Source organism: Mus pahari, chromosome 2 (assembly GCF_900095145.1).
Source record: "Mus pahari chromosome 2, PAHARI_EIJ_v1.1, whole genome shotgun sequence".
Lineage (NCBI taxonomy): Eukaryota > Metazoa > Chordata > Mammalia > Rodentia > Muridae > Mus > Mus pahari.
The window spans coordinates 112,538,248-112,550,875 of NC_034591.1; the positions used below are offsets into that span (position 1 = coordinate 112,538,248).

The window sequence follows — 12,628 nt, forward strand, 5'->3', positions numbered from 1 at the left end:
GTAGTACTCCATTGTGTAAATGTACCACAGTTTCTGTATCCATTCCTCTATTGAGGGACATCTGGGTTCTTTCCAGCTTCTGGCTATTATAAATAAGGGAATGCTTAACTTTTATATTAAAAAGACAATTGACAGAAGCCCGTGCGCGCCCAGCAGTTCGGCCACTTCCTGCCCGAGGTGCGCTGCGACCATGGAGGCCGAGCCTCCTCCTCTGGAAGAGCGGCGTCGTCGGCTCCAGGAGGAGCTGAGTGAGTTCGTGGAGAGCTGCTGCCGGACGCTGGAGGAGGTGACAGCGTCCCTGGGATGGAGCCTGGATCAGCTGGACCCCGGGGACGAGGCGGAGGCCGAGGATGAAATCGCCATATGCCCTTATGATTCCAATCATCGCATGCCCAAATCATCACTAACAAAGCACATGGAATCTTGCAGATTGAGGAAACTGGGATATACCAAAGAGGAAGAGAACGAAATGTACAATCCTACTTTTTTCTATGAAAATTTGAAGATTCCTTCAGTAACTTTGAATAAGGATTCACAGTTCCAGATAATTAAACAAGCTAGGACTCCAGCTGGGAAAGATGGTGATGGTTATAGCCAGATAATTGGGGAATGTATTCTTCAGTGCCTGTTGAAGTTCCTCTGAATCACAAACGATCTGTTTGTGACCTCACACAAGCGGATCGCCTTGCCCTGTATGATTTTGTCATTGAAGAGACAAAGAAAAAGCGCTCTGGTCCTCAAGTCATTGAAAATGACAGCGACCTGTTTGTAGACTTGGCTGCTAAAGTCAATCAAGATAATAGCCGAAAAAGTCCAAAATCTTACCTGGAAATCCTGGCAGAAGTGAGAGATTATAAAAGAAGACGCCAGTCCTATAGAGCTAAGAATGTTCATATAACCAAAAAATCATACACTGAGGTAATTCGGGATGTGATAAAGGTGCACATGGAAGAGCTCAGTAACCACTGGCAAGAAGAGCAAGGAAGAGCAGAAGATGGTGCTGAGAGGAATGAAGAAAGGCGGTCAGCTTCAGTAGATTCACGACAGTCTGGTGGAAGTTATTTGGATGTTGAAAGTTCACGACATAGAAGGGCTCGGAGTAGGAGCCCACACAAACGAAAAAGAAATAAAGATAAAAGTTCTGAGTCAAGAAGAAGGAAAGAGAGGGATGGAGAAAGACATCATAGTCATAAAAGAAGAAAGCAAAAAATATAAACAGACTGTAAATGCATTAATTATGCTTATGGAATAAATATGCTGATATTTTAATTATAATCTGCATAGGAGAAGATGGCTGTTATGATCGTGTAATGCTTATTATTTTAATAAATGCTTCAAACCATGAAAAAAAAAAAAAAAAAGACAATTGAAAACTAGCATACAAGTCTGCAATCCCAGCAAATAGGGAAGCTGAAGTAGAAAGCTCACAAGTTCAAGACTTCTATTGGTTCCAGAGTCTATCTGAAAGCAAGCTAGGCAATTTAGTGAGTCCCTAGGTCAACAAATAAACACACACACACACACACACACACACACACACACACACACACAAAGCCAAGGAGAAGAAGACAACAGAAACAACCTGAGGTGATGAAAATTTAAGTAAATTACATTTTACTAATAGAATTAATATTGCTAAATCTGGCCCAAAACAAAAGAAATGGTTTTGAAAGGTGTCACTAATGCCCACATCTCAACATCTTGCATTGGATGCACTTTTGTCCTTTTGAAAATATGGGGGTGGGGAGGAGTTGGAAGGATATGTTTCCTTGTTGTTGTTTTTTTTTGGGGGGTGGGGGGTGTTTTTTTAAGACATCTCATATAGCCAATGACCTGCTCAAACTTATTAGATATGTAGCCAGTCCTGATTCACCTGCGTCCTACCTTCACCTCCCCAATATGGGGCTTTTAGGTGGTACTGGGACTCCAACTCAGGCCTGTGAATATTAGGCAAGCACTCTGCATTTTGAGACAGGGTCTTACGGCAGCCACACTGGCCTCAAGGTTACTATGTAAAGAAAAATCACCTCGAATCTCCCCGCCTCCGCCTCCAGGACGGCAGAGATTATATCAATAGCTTAAAACATGAAATTCTTAAAGAGGCTATCCGCCTTCAGAAGATCAGGAAAATGTCAGAGCTTTGCCGCATTTTCCAAAAATGGATGTTCCTTGCACATTTATCAAGATTTCACTAAAACAAGCCTCTTAAAATTAGTAAGTTACCTGTCAGCCACCTTAAAGACAGATGGTCACTAGGAGACAGGAGAGGATGTTAGCATTCTGTTCCACACAGCTGTTCAGACCAACAAAAGGCCACTTCACTTTCCATAACACAATAAGCTTTTGTCTAAGATTTCTTATATGATGCATAAAAATGAAAATTTCATGCAACCGCTTCTGGTACACATCTGGTTATTATTGAGTAAATGCCTTTAATAGTAAAAACAATCATAGCAATAAATATAAACTAAAGTCGCCTCTGTGTTTTCTTTTAAGCATCCCAGCACTTTAAGTCCTCTGCTACCCTGAACTGCACACTGCTGGGTGCTCACATCCGAGGGCGCTGCTACACTTCTAACGCATTACCAGTTTACTGCTGGGTTCCTCTTAGTGAGAAAACACAGACAGCTGATATCTGAGGCCTCACACGTCCTTCCGGTTACTCCTTTCAAGAAAGTATTCCTGTAATTTTATCAGAAATCAACACGTGAAACAGTAAGTCAACACAGCATTAGTGTCACACGTCGGAAATGAGGTTTTGATTTGTTAGTCTCTAAAATATTACTGATATTGCTATAAATCATGCAAAGATGAAGACATTTGGCACCTAAGCTCTGAAATAACCAACAGCAAGAGCACGCCTGCATTTATACTCAGAGCTCTTCAGCCTATGTTTTCATCAGAAGACGCGATGCCTGATACTTAAATATATGGCCAAGTTTTATACACCACCTGTGAGGAGCAACTATGTACACCCAAGCCATTACAGTAACAATGGCACTGTGACACTCCAGTCCTGTAAGAGAGGGGGCGAGGGACAGTTCGGGGAGCTCATTTAACACTGGTAAAATGATTAAGGTTTGGATGGACTGCTAGTAAGAGTGATCCTAGCGGGAATGTTAACGTTCCTCCATTACAAGCACTGAGATCTCACAGAACAAAACCACACCCCTTTACAGGCCAAGTAACCTAGAGGATGTTACACCTACTTCTACAACCTGAATTCCTTCCACTCCCCTACCAACCATAACCCTAGCTTTCATGAACACCACCCTGTGTGCTGAAGGCACCATGCTCATTTCCCAAGCACCCCATTTTCTTACAAGACTGGCCCACCCTCATATGTCACAGCATAGCATCCCTCTACACTCGTCCCGCTCCATCCTCCCCTCACTATCTCACCATCCCTTTTATTTCCTCATAGCTCTGATAAACTTGCAACATTATTTTGGAACTTTTCACACATTTATTTTCTATCTTTTCTAACTAGGATTCGTAGCCCCCTCCCCAAAACATACCTGCCCAGTTATATTATCCAGCACCAAATGTATACATACAAGTGCACACTGATAAAGAAATTGTTTACACTAGCCTGACCACTGTAATTACAGCAAACAATTTGCTCAGTTTCATTCTGTTGCCATGACAGACACCACAACCAAAAGCAAACTGGGAGAGAAGAGGTTCTCTCTGGCTTACATTCACTCAGGGAAGCCAGGCCAGGAACTTCAGCAGGACCTTGAAACGGAAGTCAAGGAGAAATGCTATTTGATTCTTCACTTGCATGCCTATGCTTAGCTTTGTTATAAAGCTAAAGACTGGGATTGGAGAGACGGCTCCAATCAGAGCACTAACTGCTCTAAAGGTCCCAGGTTACAGCAGCTCATAACCATCTGTAACTTCAGTTCCAAGGGAACCAGTGTCCTCTTCTGTTCTGTTCTCTCTGGGCACCATACACAAAAGTTGCACATACACGCACACGCACACACACACACACACACACACACACACGCAGGCAAAGCACCTATACACATATATGCACGCATGCATACATTATACACATATATAAAATGAAATAAAATAAAGACTCCCTTCTCAGAAGGCTGTGTCCAGTGGAAAGTTAACGCTAACTAGAATAATATTCAATTTGTCTCCCTAACACCTCACTCCTGACCTCACAATCACGCTGGGGTGAGGATGTCTAAAGGGTGAAGGGATTATATATGCCCTACCACACACATTCATTTTCCTGGAAATACTTATATTTATAAAGTTTTCCCCCAAAGGGCTCATGTGTTGAAGGCTTGGTCCCCAGGCCATTAAGAGACGTAACTAGAACATGAAGGCTCCGGCCTAAGCAACTGACTTATCCACCACTATTATCATTTAATGATATTAGGTGATGAAGAGAATGTTCAGAGGTAACATGGAGCAAAGTGAGCAACTAAGAATGTGTCTCTGGAAGTGATACCTTGGCCCCTGGCCTCTTCCTGTCTTTCTTTCTACTTCCAGGTCACCATAAAATAAGTAACTTTGCTCTTACAGCCTTTTCCCATGATGCTCTACCACTGTATGCCCAGAAATGACAGAAGCAACTAACTATGGAATGAAAGTTCTAAAACCATGAGCTAAAGCAAATCCTTTCTCTCTTTAAATTATCTCAATGAAAAGTCTTCTGGCTCAAGTGTTGGAGCTAGGCCCAGCCTGCTATTGTGATAACCTTAACAAATTACCTTAAGCTCACTATACCTAGTTCCTCATTTAAAAAACAAATGTAATTCCTTTCCTATTAACAGTAGTTATGTAAAGAAAGAGACTATACATATAAACCAACAATAAGCAAAATTTTAAAATATTACTTTAACATTCTTTCTCACATACCTCCCTAAGCATTTCCATTGAAAGGGCAGAGCAGTGTGCATGGCCCACTCAAGGCTGCTAAACCAGAGATGAGGCTTTCACTGCACTGTCTTCACACTGTTCAAACAGTTCTGAAATTTTCTCCATTGAGCAAAGTTTCATATAAAAAAAAATTACTCCATTGCCCATGACTTCAGATATTAAGGAAAGAGAAAGTTCTGGGCTTCGCTTTTATCGTGAGGTTCATCTGTCTTGTTGTCTACAGTGACATGGACTGAATCCAGGGTCGAGGAGGAGGAAGAGGGGGAGGAGGAGGAGGAGGAGGGCAACAACAACAACAACTTCCAGATACTATGTGCAGCAACAGAGACCTGCCTACTGAAGAAAGCCATCTCTGCTCTTCAGACATTGACTACAGACCTACATTCCAGTAAGCATGCAGAATATACTCATTAGTGCATATTTAGTCATCTTTAATCAGGTGCAGTGAACAGAACGAGGAGTCCCAAGGGGCTGTTTAGCTCTTCCAGCCTATCTGTCCACAGCCTTTCTTCCCAACCCAGAGAAAGGATGATCTCAGCGTTTTAATAAATCAAGAGCACAGGAACTATGCACAGGAAGCTAAGGCTTACAAAGGAAGCCAGGGACCTCAGAGGGGGTGGGGGGAACACTGGAAGGCCATCACAGAGAAAGCAGACTCTGGCCATGCAGAACAAGCAGAAAGCAAGGCAAATTTTATTGGGCTGAGGCTTGAAAAGCAACTGCATTTTAGATTATCAAAAGTCCTTTTCATGTATTTATCAAGTGGAGGAAACTAACCCATGTAGAAAAAACTTTCAAACCATCAAAAGCTACATACTAAAACTGAATCTCAGATTACCTTTAAAGGTTACCAGAACATTGACTCTCCAGTCCTCAGGCCTGCAAATCAAGAAAGTACAACAGAAGTCTACATCTAAGAAACAACAGAAATCAAAGGAGGGCAGCCAACATCCAGTGAGCCTAGAACACGGATGGCCTCTCTGATCCTCACACACTGACCTCACAGAAAGAGGATGCTCACAGCAAGCCTCCAACGCAAACGTTAGTCCAAGCTCCTTATGCAGATAGAAAAGCCAGGTCATAGAAATTAACAAAGTTACCTGAGCCCTCAGCCTAGAAATGGAAAGGATTTTTAGCCAGAGGTCAAATTTTCAAGAGGCTGCTAACAAGGGAATGAAGTTAAGTAGTTGGATGGATGTCTGGCAGAAACCTACCATTTCATCAGTTAGACCTTCTACTGGTAAACATTTCTCAGTAGTAAGTGTCATGTGGTGCAAGGCACAACACATGGAAACTGAATGTCCCAGTGCGTAAGGGAAAGGATCTTTCAAACTCCTATGTTGAGCAGAGGCTGTGGGAGAGCCATTCTAGGTTATTAGGAAAATTTATTTCATTAGTGGCAATCACTTTTCTGCAACAATTTATTGGCATCTCTGTTGGTCTGTGTGCAGCACACCAGCCTCCATTTGTTCCTCCCATTCCTCCGGCATTCTTTCAGTATCATATTGACGAAGCCATATCGTGGAATGATTTTGCAAGCATAGTTTTACTATCATGGTCTTATACTAACAACTACAAAATTACAATTCTACTTTACAGTGTCTTCTTACATCTTGCTCAAGGACATATTCAAATGGCTGAACGTACCCTTCACGGTTTTGCTCATGTACCCCCATCTCAAATAGCAACAAATCCCTTGAGTTCTACTTCCAAAACACATCCCAAACAGTCCTCTTCTGTGTGACTTCAATCATCTAAGTTAGCTTCGTGTGCTTGGATGACACAACAGTCCTCCACCTTCTTCACCAAGGTTATCAATTCACAAGCTACCTGGGACTTCCCAAGTTTGGTCATTCCAAGTCCCATATCTGAGGAAATGCCTATTGTTGAGCAATTGAATTCACTAGGGCCAGTGCTTGGGCTGAATGAACCTCCATTCCCAATCCATTTGCCCTTCCTGGAACCACACTCTGCCCTATAATGCTACAGTTCCTCTCACTGGAATGCTTGGTCCTTTGACTGAGTTTCACCAAAGGAATACAGGAAAACACTTGGAAAACACTCCTGCCTGGGCTTGTTCGCTCACACTGTGACCATGCCTCTACAAAGGGCGCACTCCAGCAAGCCTGCAGCACCAAGGAGGATGAATGGCCAACAAAGCAGCTTTGCTCCTAAACTGTAGCTCATAGGTCAACAGAAGCTGCCTATCTCTGCCAGTGAGTGGCCACTTATGCAAGAACAAATGGACTCGGTGAACTTAGAAATGGTCTGCCAGCGAGCTTTGCTGACAAAGGAAAAAATCTGAGAGGGTCTTATGAAGATTACAGGCGCTATCCATCTCTCCTGTAATAGAACTCAGGGAATTTAACTACGTCTATGAAACTTAGAGACTCTGTGCTCCCCACTCTCAGACCCCGCCCCCACTGCTCCTCCCAAACCTCTCCTCTCACTGTTCTCCTTTCTCAGACTGGTAACATTGTCTCTCCTGACTCAGGCTGGCAGCCCCTCCTGCACCTAGTCTCTATTTGAGACAAATTTCACCTGCTTCCTTCATCCCAGTCATCTTCTACTTTAGCTTAGAAATCCCCTCCCCAGGGAAACCACCCTCAACTCCCTCACTCAGTCCTACTGACTTTATCTGAATTTTATTACTATCTCAGCTCTTCCTAAAATCTATAAGCATTTGCTGGTTTGATTAAATTTTGAATCCTAAACTCATGCATTCAAAAATCCTTTCTTAAGCAAAGTGCGATAGTACATACCTGCCATCCCAGAAGTCACCAGGCTATAGCAGAACAGTTATGAATTTGAGGCACAGGCTATAGGAAGGCTCTATCTCAAAACCAAAACAACAACAACAACAACAACAAAAAATCTGAATGAAGTTAGAGATCGCAAACCTAAGGGTTACAAAATCTCTTAACCTGGTATCTTCTGGTCTGAATTCTAAAGATTTTCATAAGTGAAAATAGAAGAGAAAGTAAAAAAGGAAATAAATAGATAACTCTTATCGATCATTGTATTTTAAAGTTCTATGGGGGATCAATGAGAAAATGTTAGCGGGATACAATGCTGTAACCACAAATAAGTAGACCATATTTTTTCAGTTGAAGTCCTCTTTCTGAATGAAACAGCACTGCTTTCTCAGACTGCACCAGAAGAAGCCCCCACCAGGAAGAACTACTTTGCTAACGTCAAAGGCACTAAGCATGTGGAAGGTGTGTGCCTTGGTGCAGGAACGCAAGCCTTGGGTTGCACAGTCCTAACAGAAGCAAGGAGAGCCCCACTCCCTGACTCTCTATCCTGGCTACACAGAAAACGTAAGCTCTCATCCTTTTTCAGGTACTTCACTACTCAAAACAGACCCCTTTAAGTCCCAACTACCATGAAATGGAAATCCCTGCACCAAGACACATGGGTTTCTATACTAAGACCCAGCTCCACAGCCAGTTAATGGGTGATACTTAAGATTGTCATGGTGGAGGCGAAAGGAACTAGGATCACTGAAACCACTAACTGAAAATCAACCAGAAAGAGGGGCCTGAGGCATCAGGCAGACCCCCAACAGTAAAGAAGGGCCTTGTGAGAACCCCTCAAGTCTGTGATGTTCTTAGGGGAGTAGAAAGCATAGAGACCCATTTGAGTTTGAGTGAAGATACGCAGCCTAATGGGTACAATGCTGCATCCGAAGGGCTACAGTGCTGTGTCTTACCACCCCATTTCTGAATATGTCTCTATGCCTGGACCTCTTAGGCAAAGATGTTTGTCTTCCTTCACAGAGGACTCTTTTATGAACTATAGGTAAGGATAATGACACAGCACCAAGAGGTCTCCTGAAGATCCCCTGAGGCCAGGCCTGGGGGCATTCCCCCTGTAATCCCAGTTCCGCAGGAGGATCACAAACTGAAGGTCAGCTTGGGTAACACTGTGAGAACTTGTTACAATTTGTTTTAATGAAAGAAGACTAGAGACAGGTTTGTGGTAGAAAGCTGGCTTAGCATGCATGGGCCCTACATTCAAGGCCTATCAAACACGAAAATTCAATCAATCTTCAGTGAGATAAGGTAAGAAAAGCACTTGAGTTCTCCGAACGTCAGGTGCCAGGTGGTGGCGCACGCCTTTAATCCCAGCACTCAGGAGGCAGAGGCAGGTGGATCTCTGAGTTTGAGGCCAGCCTGGCCTACAGAATGAGTTCCACAGACAGGCTACACAGAGAAACCCTGTTTCAAAAATGAAGAACAAAACAAAACAAAAACAAAGTTTTCCAAGCATGTCAGCTATGACAGTTCTGCCACCTAGCATATATCTGCACCAATGAAAGCCTCAACCTTGTCAAATCGGGCTCTGCTTAAAGTGGTTAAAAATGACACAGAAGCTAAACAAGCTAAACAATGCATGCTTGGCGAAGACATCAGGAACACAGATACGAATGCCCGATCTTGAGACAACCCCTTCATTTTGTCAGTGCGCAGTTGTTCTTTACCAAGAAATGAGCTTTATATACAAACGGCAAACCCAACAGTCCTAACATCTTTGCTCAAAGCAAGTATTAATTCTGTGCCAATTATTTTGAGATATCATTTTCCCGAGACTCAACAGGAAGGGGAGAAATGCCAATGTCTCTACTTTAAGGACAGAACAAAGTCTGCTCATTAAACATATTTGATTCGATGAAAAGCCAAGAGAAAAACCAATCTTCACCTCTTTCTGGAGGCTTCCCTGACTACCACAGTCCCAGTGGGGCGGTCACCCCTTCCTGGCATGCCTTCATTCTCCCTGTAATCCTGTGGGCCACGCAACAGTGCCTCTGGTAGGTGATGACTGTCTTGGAAGTTCCACACTCTCCGTCATCCTTACAACCACAGCAGCTGTTCAATGAATTAAGAGCCATGGAAGGTGTGAGTATTTCCATCTTTTTCTTATTAACCCACCTCATCACAAACAAAAATCAGGCAGAGATGGAGATCTAATATCAGATCTCTCTCTGTCTGTCTCTGTCTGTCTGTCTCTGTCTGTCTCTCTGTCTCTCTCTGTCTCTCTCTGTCTCTCTCTGTCTCTCTCTGTCTCTCTCTCTCTCTCTCTCTCTCTCTCTCTCTCCTGCACACAAACACCCTTCCTACCCCCACCCAGGAGCAGGGAAATTGGTGATTTTTTAAAAAGGCTCAGAATGAGTATGTTTGGGGCACATTTCAAATGAAATGTGCACACATCCAAAGACGGCCTAGTTGAAAGCACAATTTACAAATATAAGAAGAATAAAAAGCCACTGTAGACCAGGGACTTTATTAACGTGAACTGATTGAGCTCAGGAAGAGGAGGCTAATGAGCTGTTTTTGTTTAAGCAGATTCAACTGATCAAACAACTGCTACACTGTGACCAAGGCTGTTGTGTGGCACTTGATGGAGGACCACTCTGAGGAGACTCTCTGGAGAAAAGCCTGCCAAGGCTAGCAGCAGGCCAAAGCTCCCCTCTCACTATTGCTCCTAGGAATAACAATCCCTTGGTTTTGCCTTCCCCATTAAACAAAGGTTAAGGACATACCCAAGTGCATAAAACAGAGAAGCCACACACCACAACTTTCACTGCTGATGAAGGCTCGGTGCTTGCTTTGCTCTTTAAATAAATTTCTGTTCAGTAATTACTTTTGGAACTTCCATTACAGTCAAGATGCCTGCAATTTAAAGTGAACCATGCCAAAAACCAGGAAGAGGGGTAAGAGGGTCACAAGTTCAAAGTCCTGCCTCAAAGTAAGAGGATGAGAAATCCAGAGATGAATGGAATGGTCTCAGCCCTGAAACAAAGCAAGCCTTCAGCCATCCAGTGGGGCCCAGCACTCAATCCTATTGTTTCCATTTTCTTCAACACTCATTTAAACATTTTGTGAACCAATGGGTTACTATCAAAAGCTATCATGTTCCTTCCTAAGAAGAATCCTTAGAGCTCTGAGTGCTCTGAGTGTACACACCTGTAATCTCAGCACTCAGGAATTAGAGGCAGGAGAATAAGAGAGTCAAGGCTAACCAAAGAAGGATGGAGAAACTGTCTCAAATCAGGGCAAACCAGGGTCCTCCTCAATGTGAAGGAAGTCACACTGCCCCCAACCCCTGCCCAAACACTGGGTTCTATCCCATGGAATGGACTATAAGTCAGATCAGACAGTCGCAGGTTACTCCTACCACTGCGCTAACAGATCTTGCAGACAGAACACCATTGCGGATCAACCAACAGGGGTAGAGCTGGGTTGATGCTTACATTTCTCCTTTGGTAGCATCAGATCACCTTCCCACACCTAGAATATAGACGTGAAGGATAATGTAGATACCAGCTCAACTTCTCCATGTTTAGTGAGTTGTGGGAGGTGTTACCTTCAGCAATGGGACCTTGCTGTCTGTTTGGGGAGAGCAACTTATAGTCTTGGCAACAGCCTGGATTTTTTAAGGGTTTCCATGGAACCCCTTTCAACAATTCAATTAAATGTAACCCGACCCGCATACTGGAAGCTTCATTTGATAAAAAGTCATGTCCAGTCTCCCTCCTCATTGGGCTATTTCATTCAGATCCTATTTTATCTTTTCTATACACACACACACACAAAACACACACACACACACATATGTATATTTACGAGGCTTCTATTGTATTAGCTTTTCACACTACCTCTCAAATGGTCCTTAATCATGGCTGGTTCCCCCAGAGTTTCCCCCCTCATTCTTCTCTCCCATTCCGTTCTCTACTTGATCCTCCCTTCAACTTCCCCTCATCCGTCCATAACCATCTATTTCATTTTTAGGGCTATCTATCTGTGTGCCACACGCCCCACACCACCCCACCACTCTCCAAGTCCCTTCTTTCAGATTATAGTTTCACTGACTTAACAGCCAATATCTACATAGAAGAGAAAACACTCAATGTTTGTCCTTCTGGATCTGCATTGCCTCACTTAGGATGATTTTTTTTTTCTAGTTCATCCATTTACCTCTCTATTTCATGATTTTGGGTTTGTTTTTTTTACACAGCTGAGTAATAGAATATTGTGTAAATGGACCACATTTTCTTTATCTATTCCTCTGCTGAGAGACATCTATGTGGCTTAAATTTTTTAGCTACTATAAATAAAGCAGCAAAGAACATGGTTGAGCAAATGTTTCTGTGGGTGACCAAGAATCTGAGACTAAATAGCCCAGGGACCTAAGGGAAAACCAAATACTACAATTCCTTCTGGTCAGCACCAGCTCCAGGTCACCTTGGGTGCAAACTCAGCGGATGGTCCCAGAGGACTCTCCCCTCGATCTTAGGATTACTGGTGAGTGGACACAACATCTGTTCCAAACCAACTGTGACAAGCCTGTGACAGCAGGAGCAAGGACACTGGAGGCCTGCCAGACCAGTGGCTCGGGTTCCTTCTGATTGGTGCTGGTATACCATGGTGTCGAACACACCAGACATTCCCATGATCCCCAGAGAAGACATCACTTCCAGGCACTATAACATGCCCAGAATCTTAGGATTCCAGGATCCCAGGATCCCAGAAGCTTGGTCACACCAGGATCTCAGGATCTCTGAGAAAGCTTGACTGTCAGGAACTCTGACACACCCAGAAACTCAGGTTCACAGGAGCCAAGAATCAAAGGATCACAGAGAAAGCTGGACTCTGAGAAGTCCTGAATCAACTGGGATTATAGGAAGGACAGGCTCCAATCAGATATATTGAGGGCAGCAAGCACT

The 12,628-nt window shown here is 43.4% G+C and overlaps 1 protein-coding gene and 1 pseudogene across 2 annotated transcripts in view; one reads left to right on the forward strand and one right to left on the reverse strand.

The window, feature by feature from the left end:
* Positions 1-12,628, reverse strand: part of Suclg2 (succinate-CoA ligase GDP-forming beta subunit) — a 237,572-nt gene that overhangs the window by 158,484 nt on the left and 66,460 nt on the right. The gene's annotated exons all lie outside the window — the stretch shown is intronic.
* On the forward strand, positions 191-1,275 carry LOC110315981 (annotated as a pseudogene).